Source organism: Salmo trutta, chromosome 24, assembly GCF_901001165.1.
Source record: "Salmo trutta chromosome 24, fSalTru1.1, whole genome shotgun sequence".
Lineage (NCBI taxonomy): Eukaryota > Metazoa > Chordata > Actinopteri > Salmoniformes > Salmonidae > Salmo > Salmo trutta.
This window is the reverse complement of record NC_042980.1, coordinates 50041023-50067807: the sequence shown is the minus strand read 5'-3', so window position 1 is coordinate 50067807 and position 26785 is coordinate 50041023. Positions and strand designations below refer to the sequence as shown.

Here is a 26785-nt window from a genome sequence, read left to right as displayed (position 1 = left end):
CAGTGGTTGAGTTTTTGAGCAGTGCGAGTACTACAGTCGATGTGTTGATAGAACTTCGGGTAGCACTTTCCTCAAATTTGCTGTGTTAAAATCCCCAGCAACAGTAAAGCGGCCTCAGGATATGTGGTTTCCAGTTTGCATAAAGTCCAGTGTAGTACCTTGAGGGCTGTCGTGGTATCGGCTTGAGGCGGAATATACACGGCTGTGACAATAACCGAAGATAATTATCTTGGGAGGTAATACGGTCGGCATTTGATTGTGAGGTATTCTAGGTCGGGTGAACAAAAGGACTTGAGTTCCTGTATGTTATCACAATCACACCACGAGTAGTTAATCATGAAACATACACCCCCTCCCTTCTTCTTCCCGGACAGATATTTATTCCTGTCTGCGCGATGAACTGAGAACCCAACTGGCTGGACGGACTCAGACAACATATCCTGATATTTGATTTGATTTGATTTGATTTGGATCTCTTTTAGTCCCCATTTGGACTAATCTTCCAAGAGTCCTTAAATATTAAAATACAATTTATATACGAACCCATTTTCACATATAACACACTATTACAAACATACATAATATACTAACGTAATAAACCAATAAATAATCAATCTAAAAAATATGAATTCTTCATCTACTGTAATCCCACAACATTTCTGTGTATTATATTTAAATTGTTTTAAAATAATGTTTGAATTTATATATTGAAAGGTTTCTGGTTTGCTCAGTTAATTTATTCCATTTCTTTATTGCTCTAAATCGAAATGTTCTTTTGCCTATTTCTCTTTTCTGTCTGGATAACGCATAGATGGTGGACAATCTATTCCTAGTATTTACGGAATGTCTGTCTCTTACCAACTGATTACCGTTGTGAATTGTACTTGGCCGTTTTAAATGATGTATATTATGAAATAAAATAAGCATGTTTTTTTCAATTATCTTGTCGATTGATGACCAACCAAGAACATTGCGTATGACTGCAACAGAAAAACCATATCTCCACCGTAAAACAATCCTTGCTGCTTTGTTCTGTGCAATCTGCAGCCTCCTAACTTCACTTGATGATGCATTTCCCCAGACCACAGAACAGTAGTTCACTTGACTCTCAATTAAAGCTTGTGTTATTTGCTTAAGAATTTTTCCTGGTAAATATTTAGCTATCCTTCTGATTATGCATGCTGTTTTAATATTTTTTTACATAGATTAGTTATTTGAGATGACCATGATAAGCAGTTGTCTAGCTGCACTCCTAATAGTTTGGTTTCTGCCACTTCTTCAATTTGTACTCCTCCCATACTTAATTGTATCCCATGCTGTTTTGGCCTTTTCCTAGTGGAACAGACCAACATAACTTTGGTTTTCTTGGTGTTTAAAACAAGTTTATTCTGGCAAACCCACTCCCTAATATTCTCCAAATCTCCTTGTAAAGCTTGCTGTACCTGTTGAACCGATTGTCCTGCTGCATAAATTGTAGTATCATCTGCAAATATAGTAGCTTGAGTTTCAGCTAGGGCATAGGAAAGGTCGTTGGTATATATTAAATAAAGAAGTGGCCCAAGGCAGCTGCCCTGCGGTATTCCACAGTTTAAAGCATGAGGGGAAGAAAATGAACCATTGATATAGGTGGACTGTTTCCTGTCAGTTAGATATGACTGTACCCAATTCAATGCTACCTCCTTAAAACCATAATGCATTAATTTTGTCAAAATTATCTCATGATCCACTAAATCAAATGCTGCACTGAAATCTAAAAATAGTACCCCCACAAACTTGCCATTATCCATAGCATTGAGCCACTGGTCAGTCATGTCAACCAATGCAGTGGTAGTGGAATGATTGGAATGATAAGCATGCTGATTGGCTGTAATCAGATCATTATTTTCCATGTACTCCCATATTTGTCTACTCACAATACCCTCCAATATCTTACTGAGTGAAGGGAGTAGACTAATTGGTCGACTATTGGCAGGAGTAGCGGGTTCTTTGCAGTTTTTTGGAATAGGACAAAGTTTAGCATGCTTCCATACATTTGCAAACATCCCCTTTTCCAGTGACCAATTAAATATGTATCTCAGTGGAACTGCAATCTGGGGAGCAGCACAGCGAAGCAAAAAATTGTCCATAAGATCATAACCTGTAGATTTCCCATCAGGTAATGACTTCAAAAGGCTTAACACCTCCTCCACTGACACCGTTTGCAGACTAAAAGAGCAGATCTTGTTGCTCATAATATGATCATCAATCCATTGGACAATAGCTTGTTTGGAAGAATGTATGTTTACATTGTTGCTCAGTAACATAATTTTCTTTGTGAAAAAATCTGCAAAATGATTGGCAATATCAACTGGTTTTGTTATTATTCTCCTGTCAACCTCCACACTAGATGGGCATGATGAGATAAATGTACCAAGTAAACCCTTAACTGTATTCCATACCTTTTTAGAATCATTTTTACAATCAATAAAAGCATTGTTGAAAAATTACTTTTTTTTCCTTCGATTCAATTTAACTGCATAATTACGCAATGTTCTATAATTCTGTTCATCAATTTCTGATTTTGATTTGGCTGCTAAGACTTTTAACATATTTCTTTGAGAAAAAGCCTCACCCAGTTCATCATCAATCCATGGAGATGGACGAGCACCAACTGTACTCTTTCTTATAGGGGCATGATGGTCCATAACCTCAGTGAGCAAATCAATAAAACATTCTGTAGCATGATTTAAATCATCCTCTAGATAAATCAGCTCCCAGGGTACAGCAGCCAAATCATTTAGAAATAGCTCATAATTAAATGTTTTAAAATTTCTCTTGGCCACAATCCTAAGGGGTTTCTTTGGAACCTTGGTGTTCATGGTTATGGTCACAATATTATGGTCTGTCCAGCCCACTGGCATTGATCTGGCTTTTAAGCATTGCGATGGTATATTACAGAAAATCAGATCAATGCATGTGTCTGAACGATGACCCAACTTAATTGATGATCTAGTCGTATCATTAACCATTTGTTTCAAACCACAGCTCTCCGCATATCTCATCAATTTTGTTCTATTCAAATTATTGTGATCCTTCCAATTTATATTAAAATCACCCAAGATAAATACATCTCTGTTGCTATCTGTGGCCTGGTCAAACCCAGTGCATAAGTCATCCAGATAGGACACCTTAGAGCTATAGGAGGTCTATACACACATCCCACCAATATGGTTGCCTGGTGAGGCAGATGTACCTGAGCCCATAGTGCCTCTACTTGACATACATTAAGGTCATCCCTCCTCTTAAAAGGTATATGATTCTGAATATACAGTGCTACACCCCCACCATTCCTATTCCTGTCCCTTCTAAGTAGACTATATCCATGAATGTTAATTTGCCCATCATTTACAGATGCATCTAAATGCGTTTCGGTCAAGGCCAAAATATGAATATTATTTATCTTGACCAAGTTAAAAACCTCATGTATTTTGTTAGGAAGGCTACATACATTAACCTGAGCTATATGCAACCCTTTCCTTGTCAAGTGAAGATCAATAGAGAATGTATTCGTTATAGTTGAAGTTGTCATGATACACTACAACATACAAACTCAAATTTGAACATTAAAGTAAAATAGCCAGGGAGTTACTCTAGAGTCCCGATACAATTGCCCGTTGATATAAAGTTTATCCATCACCATGGAGACTCGTTGATTCAGGCAACGTTTTTCCTTCATGATGGGATATAGTTTTTTTCTCCTTTCATTGATCTCGGCGGGGAAGTGATCATTCATTCCAAAATCAGTGTTTCTGAGTTCTCTGCCCATGTTCTTCGTCATTTCCTTTTGCTTAATTTTGTCAAAACATGCAATAATAGCCCGTGGCCTATTTCCAGAGGCCTTACCTATTCTATGGACTCTGGAGAAAGTGACATCACGCACAACATCAGTGGGCAGTTTTAGTTGAGTTGACATAAAATCTCGGACTGTGTCCTCACAACCTCTGCTGTTGTCATTCTCCGGTATCCCTGAAAATATGAGATTGTCCCGCATTGATCGACACTGTACATCAAGCAAGGTTTCTTTAAGTTGTTTGTTCTCCCTTTGTACCACCTCCACCTTGCTATGAATAGAGTCTACAGTACCTTTCATCCCTTTGTACCACCTCCACCTTGCTATGAATAGAGTCTACAGTACCTTTCATCCCTTTGTACCACCTCCACCTTGCTATGAATAGAGTCTACAGTACCTTTCATCCCTTTGTACCACCTCCACCTTGCTATGAATAGAGTCTACAGTACCTTTCATCCCTTTGTACCACCTCCACCTTGCTATGAATAGAGTCTACAGTACCTTTCATCCCTTTGCACCACCTCCACCTTGCTATGAATAGAGTCTACAGTACCTTTCATCCCTTTGTACCACCTCCACCTTGCTATGAATAGAGTCTACAGTACCTTTCATCCCTTTGTACCACCTCCACCTTGCTATGAATAGAGTCTACAGTACCTTTCATCCCTTTGTACCACCTCCACCTTGCTATGAATAGAGTCTACAGTACCTTTCATCCCTTTGTACCACCTCCACCTTGCTATGAATAGAGTCTACAGTACCTTTCATCCCTTTGTACCACCTCCACCTTGCTATGAATAGAGTCTACAGTACCTTTCATCCCTTTGTACCACCTCCACCTTGCTATGAATAGAGTCTACAGTACCTTTCATCCCTTTGTACCACCTCCACCTTGCTATGAATAGAGTCTACAGTACCTTTCATCCCTTTGTACCACCTCCACCTTGCTATGCATAGAGTCTACAGTACCTTTCATCCCTTTGTACCACCTCCACCTTGCTATGAATAGAGTCTACAGTACCTTTCATCCCTTTGTACCACCTCCACCTTGCTATGAATAGAGTCTACAGTACCTTTCATCCCTTTGTACCACCTCCACCTTGCTATGAATAGAGTCTACAGTACCTTTCATCTCCGTGTTCTCTTTCCTTAGATCATCAATCTGACGTTGGCTAAATTCTAGACTAGCACATAATGCATTGAGAACCATGTTTCAGTGAAACAGAGTATTTTACAGTCCCTGATGTCTCTCTGGAAAGAAATCCTCACTCTGAGCTCGTCAACTTTAATATCCAGAAACTGAACATTAGCGAATAATACACTCGGAAGTGGTGGATGGTGTGCCCGCCTCCTGAGTCGGACTAGAAGTCCACTCTGAATACCTCTTCTCCACCTGCAGTGTTTTGGAGCAGCCTCCAGAATCAGTTCAATTGACCTGGGTCGTACGAACAAAGGATCCGATTTGGGAAAGTCGTATTCCTGGTCGTAATGCTGGTGAGTTACCGCCACTCTGATATCTAAAATTCTGGCCTAATAATGTAAGAAATAACACATAAAAAACAAAATACTGCAAAGTTGCCTAGGGGCTAGAAGCATGGCTGCACGGCTGCCCTCTCTATTTTTTTCCGCCATTACCCTCCCTTCTCTACCCCTCTCTACTCTCTCTTCTCTACACCCCAGTCTACCCTCCCTTCTCTACACCCTAAATTACCCTGAGAACCTCCTCTATACCCTCATTTACATTGCCTTCTCACTCCATCTGAATCCAACTCCATTACGGCTGACTGAGGAGATGATCAAAAACAACAAAAAATGATTTAAAAAAATTATCAAACTATAAAAAGATATACTGTATTTGTGAAATTGCTGGAATTTCATAATTTCTTCATTCATGAACACGGAAAAAGTTGCTACAGTATTTGTATTTGTATTTGTATTTATTATCGATCCCCATTAGCTGCTCCAGCAAAATTAAGGCAGTTTATTCAATTTTGAAAACATTACAATACATTCACAGATTTCACAATACACTGTATGCCCTCAGGCCCCTACTCCACCACTACCACATATCTACAATACACTGTGTTCCCTCAGGCCCCTACTCTACTACCACATATCTACAATACACTGTGTTCCCTCAGGCCCCTACTCTAGTACCACATATCTACAATACACTGTGTTCCCTCAGGCCCCTACTCCACTACCACATATCTACAATACACTGTGTTCCCTCAGGCCCCTACTCCACTACCACATATCTACAATACACTGTGTTCCCTCAGACCCCTACTCTACTACCACATATCTACAACACACTGTGTTTCCTCAGACCCCCTACTCCACCACTACCACATATCTACAATACACTGTGTTCCCTCAGGCCCCTACTCCACCACTACCACATATCTACAATACACTGTGTTCCCTCAGGCCCCTACTCCACCACTACCACATATCTACAATACACTGTGTTCCCTCAGGCCCCTACTCTACTACCACATATCTACAATACACTGTGTTCCCTCAGGCCCCTACTCCACCACTACCACATATCTACAACACACTGTGTTCCCTCAGGCCCCTACTCCACCACTACCACATATCTACAATACACTGTGTTCCCTCAGACCCCTACTCTACTACCACATATCTACAATACACTGTGTTCCCTCAGACCCCCTACTCCACCACTACCACATATCTACAATACACTGTGTTCCCTCAGACCCCTACTCTACTACCACATATCTACAATACACTGTGTTCCCTCAGGCCCCTACTCCACCACTACCACATATCTACAACACACTGTGTTCCCTCAGGCCCCTACTCCACCACTACCACATATCTACAATACACTGTGTTCCATCAGACCCCTACTCTACTACCACATATCTACAATACACTGTGTTCCCTCAGACCCCCTACTCCACCACTACCACATATCTACAATACACTGTGTTCCCTCAGACCCCTACTCTACTACCACATATCTACAATACACTGTGTTCCCTCAGGCCCCTACTCCACCACTACCACATATCTACAACACACTGTGTTCCCTCAGGCCCCTACTCCACCACTACCACATATCTACAATACACTGTGTTCCCTCAGGCCCCTACTCTACTACCACATTACTACAATACACTGTGGGGCCTCAGGCCCCTACTCTACTACCACATATCTACAATACACTGTGTTCCCTCAGGCCCCTACTCCACCACTACCACATATCCACAATACACTGTGTTCCCTCAGGCCCCTACTCCACCACTACCACATATCTACAATACACTGTGTTCCCTCAGGCCCCTACTCTACTACCACATATCTACAATACACTGTGTTCCCTCAGACCCCCTACTCTACTACCACATATCTACAATACACTGTGTTCCCTCAGGCCCCTACTCCACCACTACCATATATCTACAATACACTGTGTTCCCTCAGGCCCCTACTCTACTACCACATATCTACAATACACTGTGTTCCCTCAGGCCCCTACTCTAGTACCACATATCTACAATACACTGTGTTCCCTCAGACCCCTACTCCACCACTACCACATATCTACAATACACTGTGTTCCCTCAGGCCCCTAATCTACTACCACATATCTACAATACACTGTGTTCCCTCAGGCCCCTACTCTACTACCACATATCTACAATACACTGTGTTCCCTCAGGCCGCTACTCTACTACCACATATCTACAATACACTGTTGTGCCTCAGGCCCCTACTCTACTACCACATATCTACAATACACTGTGTTCCCTCAGGCCCCTACTCCACCACTACCACATATCTACAATACACTGTGTTCCCTCAGGCCCCTACTCCACCACTACCACATATCTACAATACACTGTGTTCCCTCAGACCTCTACTCCACCACTACCACATATCTACAACACACTGTGTTCCCTCAGGCCCCTACTCTACTACCACATATCTACAATACACTCTGTTCCCTCAGGCCCCTACTCTACTACCACATATCTACAATACACTGTGTTCCCTCAGGCCCCTACTCCACCACTACCACATATCTACAATACACTGTGTTCCCTCAGGCCCCTACTCTACTACCACATATCTACAATACACTGTGTTCCCTCAGGCCCCTACTCCACTACCACATACAGTTGAAGTCGGAAGTTTACATAGACCTTAGCCAAATACATTTAAACTCAATTCCTGACATTTAATCCTAGTAAAAATTCCCTGTCTTAGGTCAGTTAGGATCACCACTTTATTTTAAAGTGGTGAAATGTCAGAATAATAGTAGAGTGATTTATTTCAGCTTTTATTTCTTTCATCACATTCCCAGTGGGTCAGAAGTTTACATACACTCAATTAGTATTTGGTAGCATTGCCTTTAAATTGTTTAACTTGGGTCAAACGTTTCGGGTAGCCTTCCACAAGCTTCCCACAATAAATTGGGTGAATTTTGGCCCATTCCTCCTGACAGAGCTGATGTAACTGAGTCAGGTTTGTAGGCCTCCTTGCTCGCACACACTTTTTCAGTTCTGCCCAAACATTTTCTATACATCATCATGCATGATGGACACGTCTCCCTGTATGTGGTAGCAGCTCCACTACACGATACATTTAAAAAAAAAAGCTGTGTTCAACAGGATTACCAACACTGACTGACGAATAGAGAGAAGCCCTCTATATGGCAGACCAATCCGAAAACCTCTCTCGGAATGTCCAGCCCACTCATCATCTCAGCCAATCACGGCTAGTGTGAAGGTTGCCCTCTTTTTCTGTGGCTTAAACAACAAGGCTTGTAATTGAACAATTTTATTCATATTTATAGATTGCAAGTTTGTTATTAAGGCACATGAATGTTCATATGTTCGAGAAGGCATTTCTGCCCCACAAAAAATGCATTTGATTTTAAAAAAAGTTTTACTTTTTTAGTTTCCTGAATCGGGTCACATATCTACAGTACTAAATACATGTGTATGTGTGTGTATAGTGCGTATGACATCGTGTGTGTGTGTATGCATGTGTCTGTGACAATGTTTGTGTTGCGTCACAGTCCCCGCTGTTCCATAAAATGTATTTTTATCTGTTTTTTAAATCTAATTTTACTGCTGCATCAGTTACTTGATGTGGAATAGAGATCCATGTGATCATGGCTCTATGTAGTACTGTGTGCCTCCCATAATCTGTTCTGGACTTGGGGACTGTGAAGAGACCTCTTGTGACATGTCTTGTGGGGTATGTATGGGTGTCCGAGATGTGTGCCAGTAGTTCAAACAGACAGCTCGGTGCATTCAACATGTCAATACCTCTCATAAATACAAGTAGTGAAGAAGTCAATCTCTCCTCCACTTTGAGCCAGGAGAGATTGACATGCATATTATTAATATTATCTCTCTGTGTACATCCAAGGGCCACCCGTGCTGCCCTGTTCAGAATCAATTGCAATTTTGCAAAGTCCTTTTTTGTGGCACCTGACCACACGACTGAAGAGTAGTCAATGTGCAACAAAACTAGGGCCTGTAGGACCTGCCTTGTTGATAGTGAAGGTAGAGCAGCGCTGTATTATAGACAGACTTCACGCCATCTTAGCTCTTGTTGTATCAATATGTTTTGACCATGACAGTTTACAATCCAGGGTTACTCCAAGCAGTTTAGTCATCTCAACTTGCTCAATTTACAATTTACACATTGTGTTTAGTGAACGATTTGTCCCAAATACAATGCTTTTAGTTTCAGAAATATTTAGGACTAACTTATTCCTTGCCACCCACTCTGAAACTAACTGCAGCTCTTTGTTAAGTGTTTCAGTCATTTCAGTCAATGTAGTAGCTGACGTGTATAGTGTTGATCTGCAAACATAGACACTTTAATCAAAGTCAGTGGCATGTCGTTAGTAAAGATTGAAAAAAGCAAGGGGCCTAAACAGCTACCCTGGGGAATTCCTGATTCTACCTGGATTATGTTGGAGAGGCTTCCATTAAGTTAGACAAGTAACTCTTTATCCACAATAAAGTCAAAACACATACGTTTTTCCAGCATCAGACTGTGATCGATAATGTCAAAAGCTGCACAGAAGTCTAACAAGACAGCCCCCACAATCTTTTTATCATTAAAGGCTACATGTTATTTTCTCTTCTTTTGCAAATCTAAAATTACATTTACTTTTGTTTTTTAGACAAGTACTTCTCACTGCAATTTCAGCTGCAATTTAAAGTTATTTTGTTCTTTTCAAAAACCCAGCGTAAACATTTTGCCATATTGAAATGTGGGTGAAATTAGGTTTCCTTGATTCCCTAACCCTGGATGAGCCCAGTCTGACATAACTTATGTTCCTGCTCTTTCAGCTGATAGCACATTGACTCAGACAGGAGAGACAGTTCCTTTGAAGACAGAGACAGAAGAGAGGCACAGCTTCCATTTCTCTCTGCTGTATGGAGACAGGTAGGTACTTCAGAAGAAATATGCAGAGACAGAGAGGAGCTGAAAGCACTTTGTTAGACTGGGAATGACAAGCTGAAAGAGAACCCTCAAAGAGACCACAGAGAAGAGAAAGATGAAAACAGACAATAATCAGCTGAGATTTATCATTCTTATTCTAAAGCTGCTATCCTGTTATTATAAAGCTGTCTCGTAGAAGAACGCAGTAGTGATGTAATTAAAAAGGTCAATCATTTTACAAAGCTCTGACATGCATTGTGATAGGCTGCCCTTCCCTAACATCAGGTGGTAATTATTACCACAGTCTGGTGAAGGTATGAGCCATATGAGCGCACTGTGAAGAGCCTGGTGGCACTTAGCTAGCACACAGCTAGCACGCACATCGCTAGTACCCTGCTAACACACAGCTAGCACACCGCTAGCACACAGCTAGCACACAGCTAACACACAGCTAGCACACCGCTAGTACCCTGCTAACACACAGCTAGCACATCACTAGTACCCTGCTAACACACAGATAGCACACAGCTAGCACACAACTAGCACACCGCTAGCACAGTGCATGCATTCAGCTGTGAATACCCAGCTAGCACACAGCTAGCACTGTGAATACCTAGCACATATACGTTGCTAGCACACATCAATAGATCAGAGGTGTGATTGAAAAGGCTATCAACGTGTTTCACCGAATCTCACTGTGGTTGGTATTCAGATTTACCTTCTGCAGGTGCGTAATGGGCTTTACAGGTGTGGTTCCCTTGTGCTTCACTGAAAACCCTCCATTCTAGGAATCATAAATCAACTCGGTAGGTTTGGCACTATACTGTCATTTGCGCATGGCTACAGAAGTCTATAGCTTGGGTCTCCAAATGTCATCCTTGCAAGTTGTAAGACCAGCATTTCATAAACTTTACTGTGAGAAAGGTGATATGTTGATATGCTTCAGTTTGCTGCCATGTGACGGTTTCACATTTGTCTCCAGCGATTATAAGGTCAAATAGATCTAAAACAATTGTCATTTATATTTACAATTCCCTGATCCAAGCGGCTTACTAATTTACCCAGCTCTAATCAATAGCTCTAATCAAGTTGTAAATTACAGTGTATGGAGAATGGTCAGGAAAAATAAAGTAGTTGTTGTTCCACTTGGAACCGAAAGGTTGCTCCACCTTACTGAACATTTCATCAAGCGTAAAGGTGGTGGAATAATGAGGGAATTAAGTCAAGGTCAGAATACGGTGTATCTGCAGACACACCTTCATTTCTTTGATATCCACCCCAAATTAATAGCATGCTATTCTCATGCTTAAATTAAAGGTCAGAATATTCGTAGAAAAAAAGTGCATAAAAAGAGAATGAATTTCCATTTACCCACGCTTAGTTCGAGTCGAAAATCCCCCCAAGACTGTGTTCCCACAGCTGTAGTTTATAGCAGGTATGGAAGGTGTGTTAGTAACAAGAGCCACAATACAGCCCAGTAAAGCTTCAGTATCTGTCTGAAAATTTATGACAATGCTATCCAACCATGAAGCATCAATATCTAAAAACACCCTTGGGTTGTGCCGTGGGGCAGATCTTCGCGGACTATACTCGGGCCTGTCTCAAGATGGTAAGTTGGTGGTTGAAGATATCCCTCTAGTGGTGTGGGGGCTGTGCTTTGGCAAAGTGGGTGGGGTTATATACTGCCTGCCAGTGTCTCCTGACCCCTCCTGTCTCAGCATCCAGAATTTATGCTGCAGTAGTTTATGTGTCAGGGGGCTAGGGTCAATCTGTTATATCTGGAGTATTTCTCCTGTCTTATCCGGTGTCCTGTGTGAATTTAAGTATGCTCTCTCTGATTCTCTCTCTCAATTTCTCTCTCTTTCTCTCTTTCTTTCTCTTTTTCTATCTTTCTTTCTCTCGGAGGAGGACCTGAGCCCAAGGACCATGCCTCAGGACTACCAGGCCTGATGACCCCTTGCTGTCCCCAGTCCACCTGGTCGTGTTGCTGCTCCAGTTTCAACTGTTCTGCCTGTGGCTATGGAACACTGACCTGTTCACTATATGTGCTACCTGTCCCAGATCTGCTGTTTTCAACTCTGTTGAGACAGCAGGAGCGATAGAGATACTCTGAATGATTGGCTATGAAAAGCCAACTGACATTTACTCCTGAGGTGCTGACTTGTTGCACCCTCGACAACCACTGTGATTATTATTATTTGACCATGCTGGTCATCAATGAACATTTGAACATCTTGGCCATGTTCTGTTATAATCTCCACCCGGCACAGCCAGAAGAGGACTGGCCAGCCCTCATAGCCTGGTTCCTCTCTAGGTTTCTTCCTAGGTTCTGGCCTTTCTAGGGAGTTTTTCCTAGCCATCGTGCTTCTTCACCTGCATTACTTGCTGTTTGGGGTTTAAGGCTGGGTTTCTGTACAGCACTTTGTGACATCAGCTTATGCAAGAAGGGCTTTATAAATAAACTTGATTGATTGATTGATTGACCTACTGTTACACCACTAATATATTATACCACTAATACCTACTGTTACACCACTAATATATTATACCACTAATACCTACTGTTACATCACTAATATATTATACCAATAATACCTACTGTTACACCACTAATACCTGCTGTTACACCACTAATACCTACTGTTACACCACTAATATATTACAACACTAATACCTACTGTTACACCACTAATACCTACTGTTATACCACTAATACCTACTGTTACACCACTAATATATTATACCACTAATACTTACTGTTACATAACTAATATATTATACCACTAATACCTACTGTTACACCACTAATACCTACTGTTACACCACTAATATATTACAACACTAATACCTACTGTTACACCACTAATACCTACTGTTACACCACTAATACCTACTGTTACACCACTAATACCTACTGTTACATCACTAATACCTACTGTTACATCACTAATACCTACTGTTACACCACTAATACCTACTATTACACTACTTTCACTAATACCTACTTTTACATCACTAATACCTACTGTTACACCACTAATACCTACTGTTACACCACTAATACCTACTGTTACACCACTAATACCTACTATTACACTACTTTCACTAATACCTACTGTTACACCACTAATACCTACTGTTACACCACTAATACATTATACTAGACGTAAACCGACACCGATTGTTTGAGGACCAAAAAAAGCCTATACCGATTAATTGGCGATTTTTATATACAGTTGAAGTCGGAAGTTTTCATACAACTTAGCCAAATACTAATAAATTATACCGCTAGTACCAACTGTTACGTCACTAATACTGACTGTTACACCACTAATATATTAAACAACTAATACCTACTGTTACACCACTAATATATTACATCACTATAACCTACTGTTACACCACTAATACTGACTGTTACACCACTAATATATTATACCACTAATACCTACTGTTACACCACTAATATATTACACAACTAATACCTACTGTTACATCACTAATACCTACTGTTACACCACTAATACCTACTGTTACATCACTAATATATTATACCACTAATACCTACTGTTACACCACTAATATATTATACCACTAATACCTACTGTTACATCACTAATACCTACTGTTACACCAATAATACATTATACCACTAATACCTACTGTTACACCACTAATATATTACACCACTAATACCTACTGTTACACCACTAACATATTATACCACTAATACTTACTGTTACACCACTAATATATTATACCACTAATACCTACTGTTACACCACTAATATATTATACCACTAATACCTACTGTTACACCACTAAAATATTATACCACTAATACCTACTGTTACACCACTAATATATTATACCACTAATACCTACTGTTACATCACTAATACCCACAGTTACATCACTAATATTTTATACCACTAACACCTACTGTTACATCACTAATATATTACAACACTAATACCTACTGTTACATAACGAATATATTACAATACTAATACCTACTGTTACATGACTAATACCTACTGTTACACCACTAATATATTATACCACAAATTCCTAATGTAACATCAGTAATGTATTACAACACTAAAACCTACTGTTAAATCACTAATACCTACTGTTACATCACTAATATATTACTATACTAACAACTACTGTTAAACTGCTAATATATTACACCACTAATACCTACAGTTACACCAATAATATAGTATACAACTAATACCTACTGTTACATCACTAATACCTACTGTTACATCAATAATATATTATACCACTAATACCTACTATTACACCACCAATATATCACACCACTAATATCTACTGTTACACCACTAATATATTACAACACTAATACCTACTGTTACACCACTAATATATTATACCACTAATACCTACTGTTACACCACTAATGTATTATACCACTAACACCTACTGTTACACCACTAATACCTACTGTTACACCACCAATATATTATAACACTAATACCTACTATTACACCACCAATATATCACACCACTAATACCTACTGTTACACCACTAATATATTACACCACTAATACCTACTGTTACATCAATAATATATTACATCACTAATACCTACTGTTACACCACTAATATATTACACCACTAATACCTACTGTTACACCACTAATACCTACTGTTACATCACTAATATATTATACCACTAATACCTACTGTTACACCACTAATATATTACACCACTAATACCTACTGTTACACCACTAATACCTACTGTTACACCACTAATACCTACTGTTACATCACTAATACCTACTGTTACACCACTAATACCTACTCTTATACCACTAATACCTACTGTTACACCACTAATACCTACAGTTACACAATTCAATATTTAACCACTAATACCGACTGTTATATGAATAATATTATCCCACTAACATCTACTGTTACACAACTAATATATTACCCAACTAATACCTACTGTTATATCACTAATATACTATACCACTAATACCTAATTTTACATTAATAATATATGACAAAACTAATACCTACTTTTACACCACTAATATATTACACCACTAATACCTACTGTTACATCACTAATACCTACTGTTACATCACTAATATATTACAACACTAATACCTACTGTTACATCACTAATATATTGCACCACTAATACCTACTGTTACATCACTAATACCTACTGTTACATCACTAATATATTACACCACTAATACCTACTGTTACACCACTAATACCTACTGTTACACCACTAATACCTACTGTTACATCACTAATACCTACTGTTACATCACTAATACCTACTGTTACACCACTAATACCTACTATTACACTACTTTCACTAATACCTACTTTTACATCACTAATACCTACTGTTACACCACTAATACCTACTGTTACACCACTAATACCTACTGTTACACCACTAATACCTACTATTACACTACTTTCACTAATACCTACTGTTACACCACTAATACCTACTGTTACACCACTAATACATTATACTAGACGTAAACCGACACCGATTGTTTGAGGACCAAAAAAAGCCTATACCGATTAATTGGCGATTTTTATATACAGTTGAAGTCGGAAGTTTTCATACAACTTAGCCAAATACTAATAAATTATACCGCTAGTACCAACTGTTACGTCACTAATACTGACTGTTACACCACTAATATATTAAACAACTAATACCTACTGTTACACCACTAATATATTACATCACTATAACCTACTGTTACACCACTAATACTGACTGTTACACCACTAATATATTATACCACTAATACCTACTGTTACACCACTAATATATTACACCACTAATACCTACTGTTACATCACTAATACCTACTGTTACACCACTAATACCTACTGTTACATCACTAATATATTATACCACTAATACCTACTGTTACACCACTAATATATTATACCACTAATACCTACTGTTACATCACTAATACCTACTGTTACACCAATAATACATTATACCACTAATACCTACTGTTACACCACTAATATATTACACCACTAATACCTACTGTTACACCACTAACATATTATACCACTAATACTTACTGTTACACCACTAATATATTATACCACTAATACCTACTGTTACACCACTAATATATTATACCACTAATACCTACTGTTACACCACTAAAATATTATACCACTAATACCTACTGTTACACCACTAATATATTATACCACTAATACCTACTGTTACATCACTAATACCCACAGTTACATCACTAATATTTTATACCACTAACACCTACTGTTACATCACTAATATATTACAACACTAATACCTACTGTTACATAACGAATATATTACAATACTAATACCTACTGTTACATGACTAATACCTACTGTTACACCACTAATATATTATACCACAAATTCCTAATGTAACATCAGTCATGTATTACAACACTAAAACCTACTGTTAAATCACTAATACCTACTGTTACATCACTAATATATTACTATACTAACAACTACTGTTAAACTGCTAATATATTACACCACTAATACCTACAGTTACACCAATAATATAGTATACAACTAATACCTACTGTTACATCACTAATACCTACTGTTACATCAATAATATATTATACCACTAATACCTACTATTACACCACCAATATATCACACCACTAATATCTACTGTTACACCACTAATATATTACAACACTAATACCTACTGTTACACCACTAATATATTATACCACTAATACCTACTGTTACACCACTAATGTATTATACCACTAACACCTACTGTTACACCACTAATACCTACTGTTACACCACCAATATATTATAACACTAATACCTACTATTACACCACCAATATATCACACCACTAATACCTACTGTTACACCACTAATATATTACACCACTAATACCTACTGTTACATCAATAATATATTACATCACTAATACCTACTGTTACACCACTAATATATTACACCACTAATACCTACTGTTACACCACTAATACCTACTGTTACATCACTAATATATTATACCACTAATACCTACTGTTACACCACTAATATATTACACCACTAATACCTACTGTTACACCACTAATACCTACTGTTACACCACTAATACCTACTGTTACATCACTAATACCTACTGTTACACCACTAATACCTACTGTTATACCACTAATACCTACTGTTACACCACTAATACCTACAGTTACACAATTCAATATTTAACCACTAATACCGACTGTTATATGAATAATATTATCCCACTAACATCTACTGTTACACAACTAATATATTACCCAACTAATACCTACTGTTATATCACTAATATACTATACCACTAATACCTAATTTTACATTAATAATATATGACAAAACTAATACCTACTTTTACACCACTAATATATTACACCACTAATACCTACTGTTACATCACTAATACCTACTGTTACATCACTAATATATTACAACACTAATACCTACTGTTACATCACTAATATATTGCACCACTAATACCTACTGTTACATCACTAATACCTACTGTTACATCACTAATATATTACACCACTAATACCTACTGTTACACAACTAATATATTATACAACTAATACTTACTGTTACATTACTAATATATTACACCACTAATACCTACTTTTACACCACTAATATATTACACCACTAATACCTACTGTTACATCACTAATACCTACTGTTACATCACTAATATATTACACCACTAATACCTACTGTTACATCACTAATATATTACACCACTAATACCTACTGTTACATCACTAATATATTACACCACTAATATATTCGGCTATGAAAAGCCAACTGACATTTATTCCTGAGGTGCTGACCTGTTGCACCCTCGACAACCACTGTGATTATTATTAGTTGACCCTGCTGGTCATCTATGAACATTGGAACATCTTGGCCATGTTCTGTTATAATCTCCACCCGGCACAGCCAGAAGAGGACTGGCCAGCCCTCATAGCCTGGTTCCTCTCTAGGTTTCTTCTAGGTTTTGGCATTTCTAGGGAGTTTTTCCTAGCCACCGTGCTTCTACACCTGCCTTGCTTGCTGTTTGGGGTTATAGGCTGGTTTTCTGTACAGCACTTTGAGATCTCAGCTGATGTAAGAAGGGCTTTACAGTACGTATTAGTTACAAAACGAATACCTACTGTTACACCACTAATACCTACTGTTACACCACTAATACCTACTGTTACATCACTAATATATTACACCACTAATACCTACTGTTACACCACTAATACCTACTGTTACACCACAAATACCTACTGTTACACCACTAATACCTACTGTTACATCACTAATATATTACACCACTAATACCTACTGTTACACCACTAATACCTACTGTTACATCACTAATATATTACACCACTAATACCTACTGTTACACCACTAATACCTACTGTTACACCACTAATACCTACTGTTACATCACTAATATATTACACCACCAATACCTACTGTTACACCAACAATATATTATACCACTAATACCTACTGTTACATCACTAATATATTATACCACTAATACCTACTGTTACACCACTAATACCTACTGTTACATCACTAATACCTACTGTTACACAACTAATATATTACACCACTAACACCTACTGTTACATCACTAATATATTATATCACTAATACCTACTGTTACATCACTAATACCTACTGTTACATCACTAATATATTACATCACTAATACCTACTGTTACACCACTAATATATTATACCACTAACACCTACTGTTACATCACTAATATATTATATCACGAATACCTACTGTTACATCACTAATACCGACTGTTACACCACTAATATATTATACCACTAATACCTACTGTTACACCACTAATACCTACTGTTACACCACTAATTCCTACTGTTACATATCCAATATATTACACCACTAATACCTACTGTTACATCACTAATATATTACACCACTATTACCTGCGTTTACATGACTAATATATTATACCACTAATACCTACTGTTACATCACTAATATATTATATCACTAATACCTACTGTTACTCCACCAATATATTACACCACTATTACCTGCGTTTACATGACTAATATATTATACCACTAATACCTACTGTTACATCACTAATATATTATACCACTAATACCTACTGTTACTCCACCAATATATTAAACCAATAAAATCTACTGTTACACCACTAATATATTACATCACTAATACCTACTGTTACATCACTAATACCTACTGTTACATCACTAATACCTACTGTTACATCTCTAATATATTATACCACTAATACCTACTGTTACACCACTAATACCGACTGTTACATCTCTAATATATTATACCACTAATACCTACTGTTATACCACTAATACCTACTGTTACACCACTAATATATTACACCACTAATACCTACTGTTACATCACTAATACCTACTGTTACACCACTAATATATTACACCAATAAAATCTACTGTTACACCACTAATATATTACATCACTAATACCTACTGTTACACCACTAATACCTACTGTTACATCACTAATATATTACATCACTAATACCTACTGTTACACCACTAATACCTACTGTTACATCACTAATATATTATACCACTAATACCTACTGTTACATCACTAATATATTATATCACTAATACCTACTGTTACATCACTAATACCTACTGTTACACAACTAATATATTATACCACTAATACCTACTGTTACACCACTAATATATTATACCACTAATACCTACTGTTACACCACTAATACCGACTGTTACATCTCTAATATATTATACCACTAATACCTACTGTTACACCACTAATACCTACTGTTACACCACTAATACCGACTGTTACATCACTAATATATTATACCACTAATACCTACTGTTACACCACTAATACCTACTGTTACATCACTAATAAATTACACCACTAATACCGACTGTTACATCTCTAATATATTATATCACTAATACCTACTGTTACACCACTAATATATTATATCACTAATACCTACTGTTACACAACTAATATATTATATCACTAATACCTACTGTTACACCACTAATATATTACACCACTAATACCGACTGTTACATCACTAATATATTATACCACTATAACCTACTGTTACACCACTAATATATTATATCACTAATACCTACTAATACACAACTAATATATTATATCACTAATACCTACTGTTACACCACTAATATACTACACCACTAATACCGACTGTTACATCACTAATATATTATACCACTAATACCTACTGTTACACCACCAATACCTACTTTTACACCACTAATATACTACACCACTAATACCTACTGTTACACCACTAATACATACTGTTACATCACTAATAAATTATACCACTAATACCTACTATTACACCACTAATACCTACTGTTACATCACTAATATATTATATCACTAATACCTACTGTTACATCACTAATACCTACTGTTACACAACTAATATAATATACCACTAATACCTACTGTTACACCACTAATACCTACTGTTACATCACTAATACCTACTGTTACACCACTAATACCTACTGTTATACCACTAATACCTACTGTTACACCACTAATATATTATACCACTAATACTTACTGTTACATAACTAATATATTATACCACTAATACCTACTGTTACACCACTAATACCTACTGTTACACCACTAATATATTACAACACTAATACCTACTGTTACACCACTAATACCTACTGTTACACCACTAATACCTACTGTTACACCACTAATACCTACTGTTACATCACTAATACCTACTGTTACATCACTAATACCTACTGTTACACCACTAATACCTACTATTACACTACTTTCACTAATACCTACTTTTACATCACTAATACCTACTGTTACACCACTAATACCTACTGTTACACCACTAATACCTACTGTTACACCACTAATACCTACTATTACACTACTTTCACTAATACCTACTGTTACACCACTAATACCTACTGTTACACCACTAATACATTATACTAGACGTAAACCGACACCGATTGTTTGAGGACCAAAAAAAGCCTATACCGATTAATTGGCGATTTTTATATACAGTTGAAGTCGGAAGTTTTCATACAACTTAGCCAAATACTAATAAATTATACCGCTAGTACCAACTGTTACGTCACTAATACTGACTGTTACACCACTAATATATTAAACAACTAATACCTACTGTTACACCACTAATATATTAAATCACTATAACCTACTGTTACACCACTAATACTGACTGTTACACCACTAATATATTATACCACTAATACCTACTGTTACACCACTAATATATTACACCACTAATACCTACTGTTACATCACTAATACCTACTGTTACACCACTAATACCTACTGTTACATCACTAATATATTATACCACTAATACCTACTGTTACACCACTAATATATTATACCACTAATACCTACTGTTACATCACTAATACCTACTGTTACACCAATAATACATTATACCACTAATACCTACTGTTACACCACTAATATATTACACCACTAATACCTACTGTTACACCACTAACATATTATACCACTAATACTTACTGTTACACCACTAATATATTATACCACTAATACCTACTGTTACACCACTAATATATTATACCACTAATACCTACTGTTACACCACTAAAATATTATACCACTAATACCTACTGTTACACCACTAATATATTATACCACTAATACCTACTGTTACATCACTAATACCCACAGTTACATCACTAATATTTTATACCACTAACACCTACTGTTACATCACTAATATATTACAACACTAATACCTACTGTTACATAACGAATATATTACAATACTAATACCTACTGTTACATGACTAATACCTACTGTTACACCACTAATATATTATACCACAAATTCCTAATGTAACATCAGTAATGTATTACAACACTAAAACCTACTGTTAAATCACTAATACCTACTGTTACATCACTAATATATTACTATACTAACAACTACTGTTAAACTGCTAATATATTACACCACTAATACCTACAGTTACACCAATAATATAGTATACAACTAATACCTACTGTTACATCACTAATACCTACTGTTACATCAATAATATATTATACCACTAATACCTACTATTACACCACCAATATATCACACCACTAATATCTACTGTTACACCACTAATATATTACAACACTAATACCTACTGTTACACCACTAATATATTATACCACTAATACCTACTGTTACACCACTAATGTATTATACCACTAACACCTACTGTTACACCACTAATACCTACTGTTACACCACTAATATATTATAACACTAATACCTACTATTACACCACCAATATATCACACCACTAATACCTACTGTTACACCACTAATATATTACACCACTAATACCTACTGTTACATCAATAATATATTACATCACTAATACCTACTGTTACACCACTAATATATTACACCACTAATACCTACTGTTACACCACTAATACCTACTGTTACATCACTAATATATTATACCACTAATACCTACTGTTACACCACTAATATATTACACCACTAATACCTACTGTTACACCACTAATACCTACTGTTACACCACTAATACCTACTGTTACATCACTAATACCTACTGTTACACCACTAATACCTACTGTTATACCACTAATACCTACTGTTACACCACTAATACCTACAGTTACACAATTCAATATTTAACCACTAATACCGACTGTTATATGAATAATATTATCCCACTAACATCTACTGTTACACAACTAATATATTACCCAACTAATACCTACTGTTATATCACTAATATACTATACCACTAATACCTAATTTTACATTAATAATATATGACAAAACTAATACCTACTTTTACACCACTAATATATTACACCACTAATACCTACTGTTACATCACTAATACCTACTGTTACATCACTAATATATTACAACACTAATACCTACTGTTACATCACTAATATATTGCACCACTAATACCTACTGTTACATCACTAATACCTACTGTTACATCACTAATATATTACACCACTAATACCTACTGTTACACAACTAATATATTATACAACTAATACTTACTGTTACATTACTAATATATTACACCACTAATACCTACTTTTACACCACTAATATATTACACCACTAATACCTACTGTTACATCACTAATACCTACTGTTACATCACTAATATATTACACCACTAATACCTACTGTTACATTACTAATATATTACACCACTAATACCTACTGTTACATCACTAATATATTACCCCACTAATATATTCGGCTATGAAAAGCCAACTGACATTTATTCCTGAGGTGCTGACCTGTTGCACCCTCGACAACCACTGTGATTATTATTAGTTGACCCTGCTGGTCATCTATGAACATTGGAACATCTTGGCCATGTTCTGTTATAATCTCCACCCGGCACAGCCAGAAGAGGACTGGCCAGCCCTCATAGCCTGGTTCCTCTCTAGGTTTCTTCTAGGTTTTGGCATTTCTAGGGAGTTTTTCCTAGCCACCGTGCTTCTACACCTGCCTTGCTTGCTGTTTGGGGTTATAGGCTGGTTTTCTGTACAGCACTTTGAGATCTCAGCTGATGTAAGAAGGGCTTTACAGTACGTATTAGTTACAAAACGAATACCTACTGTTACACCACTAATACCTACTGTTACACCACTAATACCTACTGTTACATCACTAATATATTACACCACTAATACCTACTGTTACACCACTAATACCTACTGTTACACCACAAATACCTACTGTTACACCACTAATACCTACTGTTACATCACTAATATATTACACCACTAATACCTACTGTTACACCACTAATACCTACTGTTACATCACTAATATATTACACCACTAATACCTACTGTTACACCACTAATACCTACTGTTACACCACTAATACCTACTGTTACATCACTAATATATTACACCACCAATACCTACTGTTACACCAACAATATATTATACCACTAATACCTACTGTTACATCACTAATATATTATACCACTAATACCTACTGTTACACCACTAATACCTACTGTTACATCACTAATACCTACTGTTACACAACTAATATATTACACCACTAACACCTACTGTTACATCACTAATATATTATATCACTAATACCTACTGTTACATCACTAATATATTACATCACTAATACCTACTGTTACACCACTAATATATTATACCACTAACACCTACTGTTACATCACTAATATATTATATCACGAATACCTACTGTTACATCACTAATACCGACTGTTACACCACTAATATATTATACCACTAATACCTACTGTTACACCACTAATACCTACTGTTACACCACTAATTCCTACTGTTACATATCCAATATATTACACCACTAATACCTACTGTTACATCACTAATATATTACACCACTATTACCTGCGTTTACATGACTAATATATTATACCACTAATACCTACTGTTACATCACTAATATATTATATAACTAATACCTACTGTTACTCCACCAATATATTACACCACTATTACCTGCGTTTACATGACTAATATATTATACCACTAATACCTACTGTTACATCACTAATATATTATACCACTAATACCTACTGTTACTCCACCAATATATTAAACCAATAAAATCTACTGTTACACCACTAATATATTACATCACTAATACCTACTGTTACATCACTAATACCTACTGTTACATCACTAATACCTACTGTTACATCTCTAATATATTATACCACTAATACCTACTGTTACACCACTAATACCGACTGTTACATCTCTAATATATTATACCACTAATACCTACTGTTATACCACTAATACCTACTGTTACACCACTAATATATTACACCACTAATACCTACTGTTACATCACTAATCCCTACTGTTACACCACTAATATATTACACCAATAAAATCTACTGTTACACCACTAATATATTACATCACTAATACCTACTGTTACACCACTAATACCTACTGTTACATCACTAATATATTACATCACTAATACCTACTGTTACACCACTAATACCTACTGTTACATCACTAATATATTATACCACTAATACCTACTGTTACATCACTAATATATTATATCACTAATACCTACTGTTACATCACTAATACCTACTGTTACACAACTAATATATTATACCACTGATACCTACTGTTACACCACTAATATATTATACCACTAATACCTACTGTTACACCACTAATACCGACTGTTACATCTCTAATATATTATACCACTAATACCTACTGTTACACCACTAATACCTACTGTTACACCACTAATACCGACTGTTACATCACTAATATATTATACCACTAATACCTACTGTTACACCACTAATACCTACTGTTACATCACTAATAAATTACACCACTAATACCGACTGTTACATCTCTAATATATTATATCACTAATACCTACTGTTACACCACTAATATATTATATCACTAATACCTACTGTTACACAACTAATATATTATATCACTAATACCTACTGTTACACCACTAATATATTATACCACTAATACCTACTGTTACACCACCAATACCTACTTTTACACCACTAATATACTACACCACTAATACCTACTGTTACACCACTAATACATACTGTTACATCACTAATAAATTATACCACTAATACCTACTATTACACCACTAATACCTACTGTTACATCACTAATATATTATATCACTAATACCTACTGTTACATCACTAATACCTACTGTTACACAACTAATATAATATACCACTAATACCTACTGTTACACCACTAATACCTACTGTTACATCACTAATACCTACTGTTACACCACTAATATATTATACCACTAATACCTACTGTTACATCACTAATATATTACACCACTAATACATTACACCACTAATACCTACTGTTACATCACTAATATATTATACCACTATTACCTACTGTTACATCACTAATATATTACACCACTAATACCTACTGTTACATCACTAATACCTACTGTTACATCACTAATATATTATACCAATATTACCTACTGTTACATCACTAATATATTACACCACTAATACCTACTGTTACATCACTAATACCTACTGTTACATCACTAATATATTATACCACTAATACCTACTGTTACACAACTAATATATTATACCACTAATACCTACTGTTACATCACTAATATATTACACCACTAATACCTACTGTTACACCACTAATACCTACTGTTACACCACTAATATCTACTGTTACACCACTATTACCTACTGTTACACAACTAATATATTATACCACTAAT

General features: G+C 36.4%; 1 protein-coding gene and 1 long non-coding RNA gene across 3 annotated transcripts in view; both read right to left on the bottom strand.

The window, feature by feature from the left end:
- LOC115161461 (neurexophilin-2-like) overlaps positions 1–26785 on the bottom strand; it is a 99854-nt gene that overhangs the window by 20829 nt on the left and 52240 nt on the right. The gene's annotated exons all lie outside the window — the stretch shown is intronic.
- The window catches only part of LOC115161462 (uncharacterized), a 7548-nt gene continuing 3452 nt past the window's right edge, over positions 22690–26785 (bottom strand). Inside the window, exons 2-3 of the long non-coding RNA XR_003869267.1 lie at positions 26688–26780; positions 22690–22741 (exon numbers count right to left, since the gene is read on the bottom strand). This is a non-coding gene — a long non-coding RNA (uncharacterized LOC115161462). The remainder of the gene's footprint in view (positions 22742–26687; positions 26781–26785) is intronic.